The following is a 9,674-nucleotide window of genomic DNA, read 5'->3' on the forward strand; positions in this document are numbered from 1 at the left end:
TGGTTCCAATAATTGGATGATCTTTTGGTAATGGCACTAAATCCCACACTTCATTTCTTTCAAACTGATTTAGTTCCTCTTGCATGGCCATTAACCAATGCTCATCTTTAAGTGCTTCATCAATGTTCTTAGGTTCAACTTGTGACACAAATGCCATAGTGTTGCAAATATTTTTAATATCACTCCTAGTTGAGACACCCTTACCAATGCTTCCAATTATGTTGTCCATTGATAAGTCTCTAGTGGTTTTCCATTCCTTAGGCAATTGTTCACATGTTTCCTTTGCTTTCTCATGTGATTCACTCTCCTTAGGCACATCATTAGGTTCATTCTCCAATAGGGATTGATCAAGAAACTCATTTAAATCTTCAATTTTAGTTTGCCTTGACTCTTGCTTGTTTGACTCATCAAATACCACATGGACAGATTCTTCTACAACTAGAGTTCTCTTATTATAAATTCTATAAGCCTTACTATTTGTAGAGTATCCTAGAAATATTGCTTCATCAGCCTTTGCATCAAACTTCCCAAGTTGTTCTTTCCCATTGTTCAGCACATAGCACTTACACCCAAACACTCTAAAATATGAAATGTTAGGCTTCTTTCCTTTGTAAATTTCATAGGGTGTTTTCTTTAATATAGGCCGGATCAGAACTTTATTTAACACATGACAAGCAGTGTTAATAGCATCAACCCAAAAATATTTTGGCAAGTTTGTTTCATTCAACATTGTTCTAGCAAGTTCTTCTAAGGACCTATTCTTTCTCTCAACAACCCTATTTTTTGAGGTGTCCTAGGTGCTGAGAAATTATGGTTTATACCATGTTCCTCACAGAATTTTTGAAACATCAAGTTTTGAAACTCACCTCCATGGTCACTTCTTATAGAGGTGATGTTTGAGCACTTCTCATTTTGAACAAGTTAGGCAAATTTTCTAAAGGCATTAAAAGCATCATTTTTATTTGCAAGAAACTTAACCCATGTGTATCTAGAATAGTCATCAACAATCACTAAGCCATAGTAGTTTCCGCCTAAGCTCATGGTTCTTGAAGGACCAAACAAATCCATGTGAATTAATTGCAAAGGTCTAGATGTGGAAATCTGATTTTTGCTTTTAAAGCTAGCCTTCACTTGCTTGCCCTTTTGACAAGCATCACATAGTTTGTCCTTACCAAACTTGAGTTTAGGTAGACCAACAACTAATTCTTTCCTACACAGTTTATTCAAATGATCCATATGAATATGTGTAGATCTTCTATGCCAAAGCCATATGTTTTCTTCTTGAGTTATTAGACACTTAGTGTTTGACATTGTTATAGAGTGTTCTAAGTCAAGCATGTATATATTGTCAATTCTTTTGCCAATGAATTTGATTTCTTTACTCTTTTTATCACATATCAAGCAACATGTATCATCAAATTCAATTTTAAAGCCTTTATCACTCAATTGACTAATACTCAGCAAATTATGTTTCAACCCATCAACAAGCAAAACATTTTCAATCAATGTTTGAGAGGAGGGATTACCAACATTGCCATGGCCAAGAATTTTTCCTTTATTGTTGTCACCATAGGTAACATACCCTTCATTCTTCAATTTCAGATTTGTGAATTTTGAAGGATCCCCAGTCATATGCCTTGAGCAGCCACTATCAAGATACCAAAGTAGATTTTTGGCCCTCATGCATTCCTACAACAAAAATTCAGAGGAAAAATTTAGGTACCCATGTGGAGGGTCCTTGTAGGTTAGTTCTCAGCCTTTGACTCTTCTCAACCCAAATCATTTCTCCATTTGGAACTCCATATTTCCTAGAATAGAAGTTCCTAATTGTATGGCCTCTTTTACAGCAATAAAAACAAGTTGTTTGTCTCGAAAAGTTGCTGTTGAATTTTCTAAAATTTTGATTTTTCACAAAAGCTTCTTTCTTTGACTTAAATGGCATGCTCATACTTTGGTTAAAACCAAGTCCACTCCTATCAAAAGTGTTTCTTTGTTTTCCCAAAAGAATGTTCAAGTTTTTATTTCCATTAGTGAACCTTGCAAGTGTTGATTTTAAATCAGCATTTTCTTTTTCAAAAATTTTGCAATGTTCACAAACATCTTTTGAGGAGTGAGCTTCACTAAAGTTAAACATAGTTTGAAGATTTTCATGCTCATGCTTCAAATCTTCAAGCTCTTGTTTAGCTTCAATTAAAGCATTTTCATACCATTTCAACTTATTTTTCAACTTTGAATTTAAGGCACCTAATTTGACAGCTTCTTCATGAATTTGTATAAAAGCTTCTTGGAGCTGATCATAATCCGGATTAGATTCAAGGTCAGAGTCACTTACAATTGTGTCATGGTCAGTTCCAGCCATCAAGCACAAGTTGTTCTCCTCACATTCAGATTCATCACTTGATGTGCTTGAGTCATTATCTTCCCAAGCAATGTAGGCTCTCTTCCCTTTTCCATTTTTCTTAAATTTCTTCTCCTCTTGTTCCTTCTTCAAGAGATTTGGACACTCAGCTTTCATGTGTCCCGGTTTTCCACATTCAAAGCAATTGAAGGAGGATGTGCTTGCTTCCTCTTTCTTGTTTGTCTTTTTATTGAATTTGTAGGGGGAATTCTTCTTTCTTCTCATGAACTTTCTGAACTTCTTTACCAGCAGATTGAAGTTCTCAGTTTTGGAATCATCGGAGCTTGTTTCTTCACACACCTCTTTACCTTTGGCAGATTTCAAGGCTTTCAATGACACTCCTTTGCCTTTCTTATCTTGCTGCTCATGTTCATCAAATATGTGCAGCTTTTGCTCATGCTCCCTCAACTTCCCAAAGAGAGTAGCTAATGTCAAGGAGGTCAAATCCTTTGATTCTTCAATGGCTATCACCTTTGCTTGCCATGATCTGTCCAAGCATTGCATCACTTTTAAATTTAGCTCTTCCTTCTCAAATTTCCTGCCAAGGTCAACAAGGTGATTTATCAAGTGTGTAAATCTCTTTTGAAAATCAGAAATAGATTCACCATTTTGCATTCTAAACAGCTCATATTCTCTTATGAGAGTATGCTTTCTTGATCTCTTTACATCACTTGTTCCTTCATGAGTGACTTGCAAAGTATCCCACATTTCTTTAGCAGATATGCATTGTGAAATTCTAAAAAATTCATCAATAGACAATACAGATGTTATAATGTTTTTGGCTCTCTTATCATGTTGGGCTCTTTTCTTTTCCTCATCACTCCATTCACTCCAATGTTTTTCCTTAAGCTCACCATCATCATCTTTTTTCATAGGGATATAGGGTCCATTTTCTATAGCATCCCTTACAGCAATATCAATAGCTTCAATGAAAATTCTCATCCTAATTTTCCAATAGACATAGTTTTCACCATTGAAAACAGGAGGTCTACGAATAGACACACCCTCACCATAGGGTAAATTGTTGTTGGCCATTTTTGAAATCTTGAATAACTCTCAAGAACCTTGCTCTAGATACCAATTGATAGAAAAGAATGGCACAATCCAAGAGGGGGGGGGGGTGAATTGGATTCAATGACTCTTTAAAAATTTATCAGAGTATTTTGGATCTTAATTTCAATCAAAACTTTTCTATGACAGAATTTCCAAATGAAGCTCTTCTAAAGACTTGTTACGAAAATATGAATGCAATATGCTCACTTGATTACAACATAATGAGGTTCAAAAATAATGTTCAATTACAGATTTAAACCATCAAGATTCACATACACTTGTTAATTAAGTTTTATCTTCTTTAAAGTTCAACCAAGAAATTACACAATGTAAAATATAAGGTAGAAGAAGATTGCACAAGTCTTTTATACTGGTTCAGCCACTCCACATGTGACCTACATCCAGTCCTTAATCAACACCTGATTAAGATTTGTTCCACTATCTTTAAGCAAGAAGGTTTACAAGCACACACACATGCATATACTTCAACACTAAAAGATAACCACTTTCTTGACCCCAAGAAAGCACCCCTTGTAGAACCCACTACAAGAAACCTTACCACTTGAGAAACCCTTCTCAAGATTTTCCACAAAGATTCACAAAGAATAAAAGGAACGAATTCATATGGAATTCTTGAACAAATCTTTATCTTCCCCTTTCAAGAATATGATGATGATGATCTTCTCACAAGCTTTTCACAAACGTTTTCACTCTTGGATTTCACAAAGAAAACTCTCCAAGATGTCACAAAGACTCACAAAAACATTTTTCACAAATTGATTATCAGTTCTAACTCTTGTCTGAAGTTTCTCAAAGTTCAAACTATTTATAAAAGTTTCAGACACAGATAATCGATTATTTTAAAGAATAATCGATTATTTTGTTCTTCAGGTTTTTTGGAAACCAACCAAGAACAATATAATCGATTATTTAGCTGGATAATCGATTATTCCAGAGAGTTGTTCCTGGGATAATCGGTTATTTTGGCAAATAATCGATTATTACAGCAAGGCATTCCACTTAGCCTATTAGCTGGAATAATCGATTATATTTAACAATAATCGATTATTTTGAGTTAGTTCTTAAAACTTCATTTTAAGACTCAAAATAACTTTCCAATGTTTTTAACTCATCATCATATACTCTCTACTTAGTTTAGATAAGATTTGATTATGCACAAAGCATACTAAGCACACAAAATATAAAAACACATTCAAAACAATTTATTTCCTAAGCTCTATTACATAGCTCCATTTCATAGCATTTTCTTGACTCTTCTTTGCCTTTGTTTTTGTGCTCCAAGTTGTTGTTGTATACTTGTTGTGATCATCAAAACTCCTTTAATATTCAAGCTCTCCTAAGCTCAACATAAGGAGTCTAGACAAAATTTGGAGCCTTGAGAACTGTGCCCGAGCTGTCTATTTATAGGCATCAGAAGGGTGCCAGAACGGCCCGTTCCAAAATCGAAACAGCCCGTTCTGGATCTGGCCGTTATGTGTTAATTTCGTATATTGGAACGACCCGTTCTGAAATTGGAACGACCTGTTCCAGAGGTGAATTTAACACATAATTGCTATGCTGGAATGACCCGTTCCAAATTATGATTTGAGGCCTTTTTTGTCACTTGGAACGGTCCGTTCCAATTTGGGAACGACCCGTTCCAAATGTAGGTTTTAGCCTTTTTTTAAGAGCTTGGAACGGCCCGTATTCCAATTTTGGAACGACCCATTCCAAACTAGGGTTTTAGGCCCTTTCTGTAAATTGGAATGGCCCGTTCCGGGCTACTAAAACCAGCTTATTTAGGCATTTAGCCTTCTGATGTCATGTCTTGTTATTTCCATGCTTTGGGAGTTCCTTTCCTTGATAATAGACGTCCATTTCTTTGTTTGTATGCCCCCCGGACGAAATTGGGTGTCTATAGCTGCCCCTCTTTACTTGTCCATTGGCATAGCTATGTGTTTCTTTTCTAAAGGCAAGTAAAGACGTAGACATTTCGTCCGGGTCTTCTCTTTGTCTCTTTGTGTGACGCTTCTACGTTGCTTCTCTTGGATAGGTGTATTTGCTCGTATCATTATCTTTTAGAGAAGTTGAGCATTGGTTGCGTACTCTATTGGGTAACAAGGTTGACAAACTGTACACCTGATCTTCAGTCTTTGAGTAGAAGCTCCATTGTTTCTCTTGTGATAATATGTCCCTTTATTTGTAGCTTGTTTAAGAGGGAGTATTATGGCTGACCTCTCCAGGCTGCCTGTTGAACGGTGAGTATTATTATGGCTGACCTCTCCAGGCTGCCTGCTGAACGGTGAGTATTATTATTCATGGCCTCTCTAGGCTGCCTGCTGAATGGTGATATTATTATGCCTGGCCTCTCCAGGCTGCCTGCTGAACAGTGATTATTATTATGCCTGGCCAGGCTGCCTGTTGAACGGTGAGTATTATTATGCCTGGCCTCTTCAGGCTACCTGCTAATGCTGAGTATTATTATGCCTAGCCTCTCCAGGCTACCTGCTAATGCTGAGTATTATTATGCCTCGCCTCTCCAGGCTGCTTATTGATGCTGAGTATTATTATGCCTGGCCTCTCCAGGCTACCTGCTGAATGGTGAGTATTATTATGCCTGGCCTCTCCAGGCTGCCTGCTGATGCTGATGATGTGATTGCCCCTTTTCTTTGGGAGGACGTCTGATGAAGACGAGGATTGCTAGTTGGTGGTACCCTTGTGATGGTGGGAAAATGAGTAAATGCTGAGTATTATTATGCTTGGCCTTTCCAGGCTACCTACTAATACTGATGATGTGATTGCCCCTTTTCTTTGGGAGAACGTCTGATGAAGACGAGAATTGCTAGTAAGTGGTGCCCTTGTGATGGTGGCCAAAGGAGTAAATGGGTGACAGGGGTTATGGTACTTCCCCTACCATGTGAGTATTGTGATGCCTCTCCATGCGCCTTCATTGTGGGATGGTTGGTAAGAGTTTGATGTTGTTCTTGTCAAAGTGAGTATTGTGATTCCTCTCCAGGCGTCTGCTTGTAATAAGGTTTTTTCTAAAAAAAATTTTCTTAGCTTTGGATTTTTCAACATGTACGAAGCTTGCCTTTTTTCTATTTTATTTTTCTAGATGCTTCGGCTTTTTCATCATGTATAAAGCTGGCCTTTTTTTCTGTTTTATTTTTCTAAATGCTTCAGCTTTTTCAACATGTACGAAACTTGCCTTTTTTGATTTTATATTTTGTTGACATCATTGGTGGAGGGATCACATCCCATTATGATGTTATTTGTTGATTCTTTATTGATGAGTATTATTTTGGAATCCACTCCTGGCTTTGGTTAGGAAGTCATTCCTGGTCTTGGCATTCTCTTGGATCATCCTTCATTCAATTGAGGAGTAGGGCGCGATGGCCTCTTCATGCTTATGGGCTTGCTTATTCGGTTGATTCCATTCTATTCCACTATTAATATGTCTTTGCTTAGTGGACACATAGAATTACTTGGGGTTGCCATTTGACACCGCTTCAACTCATGCTTAGCTATTGAACTTTTACAAGTGCTTTGTCCTGATAACTCTTTCTGACCCATAGCAAGTAGCATACATGGATACATGGATGCAATGAAAATGCAAGATAGGAATGATTTTTTTATTTATTATTTTTTTTGTGTAACGCCCTTCCATATGCCCGTACCTCATATGCATGCGATGCAGTTTATGCTCATGTGTTTGTTCCTAAACATGCAATTCAATTTTTTTGTTGGGAAATTAACCTGTGCGCGTTAAGGTTAAAGTTGACGATTTCTTTTTATCCATGCCGTTTGTGATTATCGCCGGGATATGTTCTTTCGAACTTAAGGTTTCAATGGCTCCTTGATTATCTAGTCGATGTATAGTCAAGCGTCACCCAGCTCTGTTTGGGGACATCTCGATCTTTTCTCTATGAGTACTCACTGTGCATTCTCCATGTATATTTTTGGTACCATTTTAATGCCATAAAGGTCAAGTGAAATGAAGAAAAGGGATGTTTGTATTTTTCAAGAGGTTGTTAGAAGGGAATTTTTTTTCTTCAAAAAGGGTTTTTAGAAGAATGGCTGGCCAAGGTGGTGTAGACCCCTAAAATTGTCCGGGTCGGAAATAAAGCTTGAAGACCCTCGAAGACTGAAGGATAATCAGCCAGAAGGACTCCTCGAAGGCCCTAGGAGGGTTCTCTGTAGGTCCAGAGGTCTTAGAATAGCTCAAAATAAAGAAGTGGAGGGAAAAAGCCCAATACGGCCGTACTGAACTCAATACGGCCGTATTGAAGCTTCAATACGGCCATACTGAAGTCAGTACGACCGTATTGACACTTCAATACGACCGCTGCGAACTCAATACGGGCGTATTGAAATTTCTGACTTTCAATACGACCGTATTGAACTCCAATACGACCGTATTGAAGTTCAAAAATTTCAATACGGCCGTATTGGCCCTGTAGGCCGTACTGCGCCTATTTCCTATAAATATGACGTCAATTGGACGTCATTCCACACTTTGGAACATAGTTTCAACCCTCTCCTTGAGTATTCTGGGGTTTTTGAGCAGTGTTCTGCCCTAGAAATCACTCGGAGAGTTGATCCGACGAAGTTCTTGAGCCCCGAGCCATTTTGCTTGAGGATCGAACCTAGTCGAGGGGAAATCTTTTTGATTCCCTTAGTTAAAATTTTGTTCTAGGAGAGCGAGGAGCGGGCTTGTAGAGCGAGGGAACGCCAAAACGCTTCCCAGTTCATTTTTTATAAAAAGCACGCTTCAAGAGGTTTCCCTTCAATCCTTCCTTTTACTGCTTTCTGTGTGCATATATAAACTGTCATCATGTAGATAGTCAATTTATAATTGCTTAGAATAAATAGGGGTAATTTAGTGATTTTACGCTGTTATTTTAGAAAATAATCTGTCATAGGGAACCCGAAAGGGGCGCTGTGGGGTGCTAACACCTTCCCCACGCGTAACCGACTCCCTTACCCAACTCTGGTTGTAGTGGCCAAAGTTGATTTTTAAATCAATTGCCTTATCCCTTTTTCCAATGTTTTGAGTAAAACATTGGTGGCGACTCCACGAACCCTCCTCTTATGAAAACCACTAATCCATGGAGGGTCCCGCTTGGGATTAATATGGATTAGTGAGCCTTTTAATAAAATTGCTCGTTTGACGAGGTCTCAGTTTGAGAATAAGTCATTCTAGCAATCCATATTTTAAAACAAACGAGTCCAACCATCCTTCGCGAATGCCGAAAGCCCGTTTCGGGCCGGTGGCGACAGATGGCGACTCCACTGGGGAAGCCTCGAGAGTCAGTCCCATTTAGTGACAGATTATTTTTAACAAATAATAGTTAAAATTACTTCATTACCCCTTGCTTGTATGATAACATGCTTTATATATTTGGCTTTAAATAACTGTTGTTTGTTTAAATTTCCGCAATTGTTTGAAATAAAAATTGCACACAAACCTTTGCACACAACAGTTCCCTCTATACCCGGGGGCATGAGTGGTAATCCATAGGGAGTGGATGTTAGTACGGCCGGTTGATGGGTTTATAGGAGCCTATGAGACCGTTGTCGGAAAACATCACTCAAGGTGATAACCATGAACTTGAGTCCGACGGTGCGTTGGAGCTTTCCATCGACCTACGACGAGAGGAATTGGGTCCCTATAATGGGGGCACCTTGGGGGCCTTTGACCAAGTGAGAACAGTTAGATCCTCCTTGAATATGCACTTTTCTGCAGGAGACCCCTACCTCGTGATTCGCTCGTGACTGTTCGTGGATGAGTGAATTGTTTGTGCATTCGTTATGTGACATTGTATGAGCATACATTTGCATTCTTTAAACAAACAACATTCCTATTCTATTAAAATAAGAATAAATAGAAATAAGGATCTTCTAGTACATGGTGTTAACATCTACCTTCATTGCATTCATATAGGTAGTTTCCCTTTTCACCCAAAAAATACAAAAAAAGATACAAAATATTCAAAAGAAAAAATATGTATTTACCCAAACCAAGCAATATCATACATCATCTTAGGAAAATCCTAAAAACATGATAATGCTTAGTTCAATAAACACAATGCATGCATATTCAACATCATCATCTCATGCATATAGATCATGGAGGGATCTAGGAATCATTCATTTCATACATCCCTCCTAGTAATTCAGTAATAAACATAAATAAAAAGAAAGGATTAAATCGATGCGTATT

Source organism: Cajanus cajan, chromosome 10 (assembly GCF_000230855.2).
Source record: "Cajanus cajan strain Asha chromosome 10, NIPB_CcT2T_4, whole genome shotgun sequence".
Taxonomy (NCBI): domain Eukaryota; kingdom Viridiplantae; phylum Streptophyta; class Magnoliopsida; order Fabales; family Fabaceae; genus Cajanus; species Cajanus cajan.